Below are 9,794 nucleotides of genomic sequence, written 5' to 3' on the forward strand. Positions count from 1 at the left end.
TGCTCAGTTAGAGAGAGATCTTGGAGTTCTTATCCCAAATGATCTTAAACGTAGCTCTCAAGTTTCAGCAGCTGCAGTTAACGCTAACCGCTCCATAGAGAGGCAGAAAAAAACTATTCGCAGCCGTAGTTTTTCACTGTGGAAAGAAGTGTACACCACGTATGTTCGTCCTCAACTAGAGTACGCTATCCAAGCGTAGTCACTTTACCAACGGGCAGACAGAGAAGCGCTAGAAAAAGTTTAAAACCGTGCTACAAAAACCATGATCAAGCATCGCACCGCCAAGGTGATTTAATTCTGATGTTCAAGTTCATGCGTGGATTTGATGAAATAAACTTTCATGTTTTATTCAATCGTCCTTCGTCGTTAAAGTATATTATGCTTGGTCATAATCAAAGACTTGCACAGCAAAGTGTACTCAATTGCATGCCAAGAGAGAAATTCTTCACGAACCGTGTTATGTTGCAGTGGAATTCCCTGCCACAAATAGCAATTGACGCGACTTCCATCAACATTTTCAAAAATCGACTAGATGAACATTTAAATTAGTTAAAAGAGAATTTTTAAACAATAACTGGAAATAAAATCAATCCACATATGTTTTCAGTATTCTATTATATTCTTAAAGTATGATACTTGTGTTGCAGATGTGCACAAGTATCACAAGACTGTTAGAATAAAGCCTGATGCAGCACACCTTTGTTGGTTATTTAAACATAGCGAATAATGATTATTCAAAAGTCTATAAATTTATTACGGATTGAGGTAAATATTATAAATTATTTACCGCTAAAATTAACTAAACTAAATTTAAAAAAAAGGATAATTAGGCATCGTTTGTAGCCTTGTGTTACATAAAGATTTATGTAACTACATAATCTACATTATATTATTTAAATGTTTATACCAGAATCGGCAACCTGCTGTTCGCAAGCAGGTTGCGACCCTGGTATAAACATTTGATGCTAAAACTTCAATTTTATAATGCGACTCTCCAGCTCCATGCACAAATACTATTATAATATTTAAAACAAGATGTTAGTAGCTCTTTAAAAACTGGAAACTTTTTACAAATTATAAACTTTGGGACTTCCGTCTTAAAAGATTGCTATATATAGATGCTATATATACCCCTTGTTTATACAAATTATCAAATGCATTACTTTGTTATGCTAGACTCTATTAGAATTAGTTTGCTTTCAATGTGGAATTTGATTAGATCTAAAGTTAAGGTAGGCACAGATCTAAAGGAGGATTGGCACATTCACGTTTTGTGACTCTGCACTGTACATAAATTAATATAAAAATATTATGATAAATATTTAACATTATCTAGGAGTAGGTCTGTTGATGGGTACGTTGGTTACTACCGTTATCCCAAATTACCTAAATGTTAACGTTATCTATGCAAAAACTATATATATATATATATATATATATATATATATATATATATATATATATATATATATATATATATATATATATATATATATATATATATATATATATATATATATATATATATATATATATATATATATATATATGTATTTCATAACTTTCAGATTAGTTATATATATATATATATATATATATATATAATATATATATATATATATATATATATATATATATATTTTAGGTTTGCAATTATTAATCGTAATATAACAACTTAAAAATATAACTTTGTTTTTTTAAAAGATTTTGAAGATCTTATCAAAAATTTCAATAGATATGATTTCATTATTTCATTATCATAGATTTCATTATCATTGTAAGAATTTCGGAAAACATCGAGGAATTCTCCTCCATCAAAGTTTTAATATTTCTCTTTGTTCTTTTAAATTCCATAGCTAGAACGATTTTTTTTATTATTAACATAATATTGACTTGCAGTTCTTCGATAAGTTGAGTGAGTTTAACTTTTTTTTCCTTTTATCATGCACTGAAAGAAGTTTAAGCCAATAGTGTTGCATGTAGTAATCACTTTTACTCCTATTCACTTTTTGTTCAGAGCAAGCCTTTGTAATTTTAAATGGCTTTATATATTTAAAAAATGTTTATAAAGTTAAAAGTTGAATTAAGTTTTTTTTTCTAAACATTTTACTTTTAAATACTTTTTCTTGAAGTTGTAAACTACTGTTATTAATACTATTTTAAAATGTTTAATTTTTTTCATTTTTTTTCATTTTACATAAGAAAGGATAGGGGGGGGGGGTCAATTAATTGTTGACGTAATTTTATAGGGGGTCTCTGAAAGTTTGACAAGCTGTTAATAAGGGGGAAGGGAAGTTAAAAATTGCCAAAAAATTGTTGACGTAGTTAATGGACAGCCCCATTAATTTATATAAGCTTATTGTTTTGTTACGCTTCAATCATTAATCAGCGTAGTTATCAATTCTCATGTTTATGTAAACAGTAGGGATATGAACTTTTTTAAATAAAGATTCCAATATAAAAAACAGATAAACTTTGGTTTGAAAGTAACTGAAAAGTCATTGATTTTATTTAATTTTTGAAAAAGGTCACCCACCATGACCCTTGATTACACACTGGTTCCCATTAGGGTGTCCCATTTCCGCATTTTTTTAAATTTTGAGTTAAACTTTTTATGTGAGGTGCATAATAATTAAAAAATAATTATTGTAAAAGTTTGGGAAAATCAAACATTATATAGGGGTAGCACAGTTACTTAATTTGAGTAAATTGTAGTTTTCGCGCCTATTTTTCAACATTTTTTAAGATTTCACTGTCGGTTTTTTAAAACTCATTTGAGAACTTCTAGTATATTTCTTTTCCCTAAATAATGTGCTACTGGTAAAAAAAGTGATAGAAATAAAAGTTCAGCACTGCCATTAGCCACTTCTAAAAACTCAAAAACTTTTATAACGTAGTTATTGTCCTTCATCTTTGTCCAATGTTCAATAGGTAGTTACAACCAATCCACTTGATTAGGTTTCATTTTGAGTAAATCAAATTGAAAAGTCTTTTCATCATTTAATTCTCCGCCAAGATAAACAATTACCAGTTCAATAAGTTCCCGATAATCTTTTCTCGGAAATGTATTTTTTAGTAGACAACTGCTGGTCCATTTCAATACAAGTTTTGCTCGACAGTTAGTTAGGTTATCTCCGTCTGCAGGAAATTCAAACTCAATAATATATTTTCTTTCGTTGGAAATTGAGTCCCAGTTATCCTGAAGCATTTTAAGTAGCGGCTCAATTGGTCCACTAAGGCTTCCAATAACTGCTTCCCTGACGTTTTTAATCTGTAACTCATAAATGTTATGCCGACAAGCAGCCCATAAAATTGCACGACGGATACTCTTCTCAACTAATGCCGTACATTCTGCTTTTCACTTGTTACTAGTGTTTGTATCAAAGCAAAAAGCAATCAAATCATCAAGTAGCTTCCATGATTTAAATTGTTTGATAAATTAATCTTTTTGTGCTCATTTAGAATTGTAGGTATCCCAAGAACTTTGGGATTAGAATCTTCAGCCAAACCATCCCACCCACTGGCAAGAATGGCAACATATTCTTTTTTCTTTTCTGTGAAAAAAAAAAGTTATCTTAAGATTATTATTCTACTTAATAAAGCAATGTCTGAATAGTTTTACCGTTAAGCGATGAAACAAGTTTGCTATCCCAGTGACCGTATGAATGAAGTGGACGATTACATTTATAATTATATTTTAATTGGTAAAATTGACTCTCTCGTTCTTTCTATAGTTGACAATGAACACTCGATTCTGAAATAGCAAACTATTCAAGGGGAGTGCCAACACCTTTAACTATTTTTGCTTCAATGGCCATTGTACCTCTACCACTTAGGTGAACGCGATCGGAAACTTCAGTAAACGATTTAGTTAGTGTCTTTAGATTTAACTAAGAAATAAGGGCTGTTGACTTTTTATTTTATTTTGGTGACGTTAGGAAAAATTCGTCATTTTCTAAGCCTTTTGTGGTTTCATCATCCTCGCTAAGAATTTTTTCAATTTCTTCACTCGTAACGATATCTCGTCTTCTTTTAGATAAATTATCAGGCACTACTCTCTGCTGTTTCAAACGTTCATGTACTTTTTTCTCTTTTTGGTGTAAAATAGTATCTCGACCAAGCATTTGGCCAACCTTAAATGAAAACATATCTAAAATTGTGCATATTGTATACCTCGAAGAAAATAGAAAAGCTAAATAAGTAATTTTGCTTACCTGTGGATATTTCCGCTGATTTTGTAAGAACTGCCACTTCTCTTTCCAAGTTGAAATTCGAGATTCCCGTAATATTTCGTAGACTTTAGATGCTGAAATATTACACAGCTGATTTATTGTTGTCTTGAACTTTTCACGTGTCTTGTCTGTGCATCTTTTTCCTATTTTCTTTATACTTTTCCATTCAACAAAAACTTTTAAGAAGTAATCGTGAAATTTGCTATCTGGCTTGATTTGAATTCTTGTTCTCTCCCAAATCATGATGGTGCAGCAATCAACAAGAACGGAAACTGTTGATCAGTTTTGCTTTAATCATGCAATTTATATGAAAAATAAAGACATGTGTCTTTATTTTTCTTGTATAACGTGTCGTATACAATTCATAATATATGCACCAGTTCCCAAGGTAACGGAAAGTGATTCAGAAGAGGATGAATATGGAATTTACAGTGATAATTTTAGTTTTGAATCAGTAAACAATAAGATTAATGTTGACTACTCTGAAATTTGATGAACGCACGAAAAGTAGTAAAATTCATAAAAATGTCATCAGTTCGTAATCAAATTTTTCTGAAGATAGTTACTGAGAAATTTGGTAAAGATGTCGAACTGCATCTGGATGTTCATCATTGTTGGAATTCACTTTTTTCGATGACAGAGCCTTTGTTACAAATTAAAAAACGTTTATTCCAGGCATTTTACTTAATTAAATGCTCTTGTAATAATGAACAAGCTTAATTTTGAGTCATTATTAAATGCCGTTTTAGAGCCTGCATAAACTAGCAGTGGAATTCCTTAGCAGAGAAGATGCAATGTTTTCGACAGCAGATACTGTTCTTGAATTCATGCTTGGACTATTTGCTATGAATACAGATATCGCATCTTTATTGCATTCAAATTTACAAGCGTATCGATGAAAGAATTAACGGAAATTTTATGCAGTTTTTTAATTTTTAATTTTTATGCAGTTGTTAAGGTGCCTAAAAGATCCTTCAGTTGTTCGATTAAAAAATACTTTTAAATTTTGCTGGAAAACTTGCGTTTAATCTTTTTGGATTTACTTCTAATGATAAGGAACCACTACTAGCTAAAGCATCATGTACAACATCGAAAAGTTCACCTGTTGTTCTTAAGAATGAGTTAAACGCATTTCTCAATGAAGATAGCATCACACACTTTCCTAAATCTACTGATCAATTCAAATGGCTTAAGCAAGAGTTTTTGTTGTACCAAAAAACGGACAAAAGAACAAAAAGTCTTGATAAAATTTACAATGCGATTCTCTCCATAAAACCCACATCAGCAGATGTCGAACGCATTTTTCGAGCTGCACTAGTTTCTGCACAAAAATCAGATCACGATTATCTGATGAATCGTTAAAATCTTTAGTTTTCTTAAAATTTTTTTCACATTAAAAATAAGTCATTATAAATTTTATTTTGAAAAAAACATTTGTTTAAATAACTTTTTAAATAAACAATTATATAAACGCGGTTTTTTGGAAACCCTAATCCTGGCAAAAGCTGTCTAATGCTTCTCGCTTTAAAAACTTTAAAAAATTTTTCTTACTGCTAACTTAGTTGACGATCTGTAACAAAAAAAGATTTATAATTCATAATCAGTTATTAGTTGTTGATAGTTATGATAATGTTGAAAGTCTGCTGCTAAAAATTTATTTTAATACCGTATATGCTCAAAAGTCAAAACAGGCATTTCTATTTATCATAAAAAGTACAAAGTAATTTTCTAAACTGCAATTTTATAAATTTTTAAACTGCAATTTTAAAAATATCGTTAAATACCGTTTACATTGCGTAAAAATCAAAATATTTGTTTCATGAGATTACTAATATTAGAGCAAAAGATTCAAAAAAACAAAGAAAAAAATAATTATTTATATCTAAAAGTATCAATAGAAATACACTGTTTTTTCTTGATCATGAAAAAACAGTGTACTTGTTGATTTTTGGATAATTTCAGGCTCCTTGCCAGAACAGAACGTATTGTCTGTGTGGCGTCAAATTTTGCACAGTAGTAAACCATATATACGTTCAACTTTTGCACACTGTAAAGTGTTGAAATACTTAAAATAATTTCCAAAAAATAAAAAATACTTTTAAGATTTTACAAATTTTTTGAATATTCACGTCTCTTGCCAGAACAGAAGATATTCTCCGAAGTTGGTAAAACTTTGAAAAGAAGTTACTCATGAACAGAGGCAACTTTTCCGCGCTACCCCAAAAGCATTGTAAAAAAAACTTGCGCTTTTTGATACCCCTACTGTATATTATATTTAAATAATAAAAAAGTTCAGTATTTCAACTTCAACAGTTTGGTCAATCGAAAACAATCAACGCGTGAAATTACATCTGCCACCAAAGACCAAAGAATTACTACCAATAGTAAAGGATTTAAGCTATTAACTGCCCTGGAATTATTCCATACTTTGAATAGTTGAGAAGCTTCGGTATCTGTGACATCTGCCAATATGTAAAGGCAAAATTGTTTCAAGTAAACATTACCTTACGTCCAAAAATAAAAATAAAAAGACTAAAGTATGCAAAACTGCAAAAATGGACAATCGATGACTGAAAAAATGGATCATTAATGTGCTATGTTGTGGGGCTGTGTTGGTGGAAATACCACTAGTAATGAATTAATTTAATGGTATTTTTTATTATAATTTATGTTAACTTGATAAATAGTGAGATTATTTTTTTATGTTTTTGACGAAATAGAAATAGTTTATTAACGAAATAGTTTATTTAAAGACTAAACTACGGGAAGTACGTTGATGAAGTTGATGCTAATATTATAAGTAGTAACCCAGTGGGCATGCATTGTACGCGGGACGTTTGTGAGACGTCCGACGAACGACACATGTCCACTAGGAATAACTTGGACGACACATGTCCACTAGGAAGGTTGTGTAAAACGTAATCTAGAAAAAGTTAAAAGGTCATTTGACAATGCCAGGGTCAGGTCAATGCTGTAAATTAAAAAGATCTACCATTTAAACAAGTTTAAACAAGGAGCTGCAACTTAATTTCAAAAAGACAAATAAATTTGTTTTAAAGACGCTTGATGAGGAATCAAAAAACAAGTTTCATCTTAATTAAATAAGTCATTCGATTTTTTAAATGTTTGCTCTGCAACTTTTACCTTTTAATTTTGTGGCAATCAATAGATTTAGACAACATTTATACAACGAGATGCTACTAAAATACTAAATAAATGTCTACTGTTTTATTTGAATTATAGATCCAAACGATATCCTAGATAAGGCAAACCAATATCACTGATATTGTATTGTACATTAATTAAAACTTTGCTCAAGAATTTTTTAGGAGCGAAACGTAATATCATAATGCAAAATAATATAACTACTTATAAATTGCTTAAATAGAACAAATTTTTATTCTATTAGATTAGTGAGTTGGTACTCTTCAACCTTTGAGAAGTACCAACTCAATAATCTGATAGAATATAAAATTAGAAGAAAATTCTTGAATTATAAATGGCAGAGCTACAAGTATTTCTTCCACTGTACCATTAAATTAATTATAATATTGAAATAAATTTAATACTTGATGAAATTTATTTTAATATGTAGCTAAATATGTAGCTATTTTCAACAGCTACATATTTAGGTTCTTGTTACACAAATTTTTTAAGTAAATAAAAAAACGTTGAATGCGTAATGATAAGTTTATTTAACAGCATAGTTTGTGAATCAAACAAAGTTGAAAATTTTACTAAAAAAGGGTAAAGCTAGCAAATCAAAACCAAAGTTAGTATCGTATTCACAAAATACACCTTAAATCTATTCCTTAAACTACCACAGTCAATAACCAATATATTAAAAAACTTTAGTTTGTGGACAGTGTACTGTTCCTCATGTGTGTATGAGGGGCAATAAGTCGTGTGGAAAATATTTTCAAGCATATGTGGTTAGGAATCCACCTCAATTGGCTAATCAAAGATTGAATTATTGGATCCCGCTGCCAAAAAAAGTAACATGCAATTTAATGATTAAGTAAGTGCAACTATTCTATTTTTTACCAATGCTGCTTTTATATAATTTATTGTCCAACTTAGACATTTTATTTTTAGATTAAAAATTGGAAATCAGAAGATTCTACCACTATAATTTTTGCGGAGGTGGCCAAAAATCGCTGCAGAAAAAACAGTGGAGGCAAGAAGACTTACGACGTTTGATAACTTTGGTTAAAGAGTTTTAAAAATTTAAAAAGAACACAGGTTATTTTCTTCCTGTATTTTTTTTTTGCTTTAAATAGTATTTTTTTAATTTTTATTTTACAAGCATTACATCCAACTAGATTGCAAGCAACTTCTAATAAAGTTGGGAGTTTACATTAAACAGCGAGAGTAGGTCTAACATTCACAATGTGATTTCGGACCTTGTCTAAAAGAGGTAGGGCCTCATTAGAACAACCAGCTATATAAAGTATTCTTAACTTGAAAAACTAAATAAGTAATTTATGGAGGTGGAGAATGGGATATGAAAAATGGGAAATGTGGAAATGGGATGAAAATTAAAAAAACAGCAAGCACAATAAAGAGAAGCAATCTTAGCAGATGTTATCTGTGTAATCACTTGTATACATGGTTTCCATGAGAAATCAGCAGTGAATAATAATACCAGAAGCTGTAAAGTAAAGGAGAGAGTCAGAGTGTTTCCGTACATTAATATAGAAATATTAACAATACTAATAAATATAATAATAATATATTAATAATAATATACAAGCAGCAATTATAAAGAGTTTTTTTACGGGTAAAAACTAAAGTTACTGAGAAGAGTTTCAAGATCGGCATCTCAAAGAGATCAAAAGTTTTTTGTTAAGACATGCTATTGATAAAATGGTCGACAAATAACCTAATAACCAACAAATGGTCGACAATATTATTGTTTTTAGTATAATTGGAAGTAAAAACAAACTGAAATCAACGTTGTTTATATGTAAATGAACCGAATTAACGACGTTGTATATATGTAAATAATTACATACATGATTTTTCGAAATCATTTACTTATTTACAACGTATATAGGGCATTTCCATTTCTGTCAGTAATTTTTTATTTTTCATTGTTTTTACAATTAGAAGCCTGGGACTTAAAGCAATATACATACTGTTATGATTATCTTAAAGAACAATCATAACAAAAATATTTCTTATATATTTTAGACCTAAGTGTTTAAACATATAATACTTTTTTATCATTTTATATTTTTTGTGTGTCGCAATGGTTTGAAAAATTTACAATGATTTTCTAAATGCTATACTCTAAATGCTATACTATTTTCTAAATGCTATAATGGTTTTCTAAATGCTATAATGATTTTCTAAATGCTATACTCTAGCTGGTAGTATTTGATGACTGCTCTTTCTCATTGAAAATATATTGAGTTGTAGAGATGTAGTATTTCACTTAAAATCCCAAGCAATATATTATCATAAAAATAACTACATAAAATCGACAAATTTGCAGCTGTCGCGCGTGACTTTCGTACCTGACCATACATGAACTGCACTTAAGCGATTGCTGTGACTCTA

Source organism: Hydra vulgaris, chromosome 11 (genome assembly GCF_038396675.1).
Source record: "Hydra vulgaris chromosome 11, alternate assembly HydraT2T_AEP".
NCBI lineage: Eukaryota > Metazoa > Cnidaria > Hydrozoa > Anthoathecata > Hydridae > Hydra > Hydra vulgaris.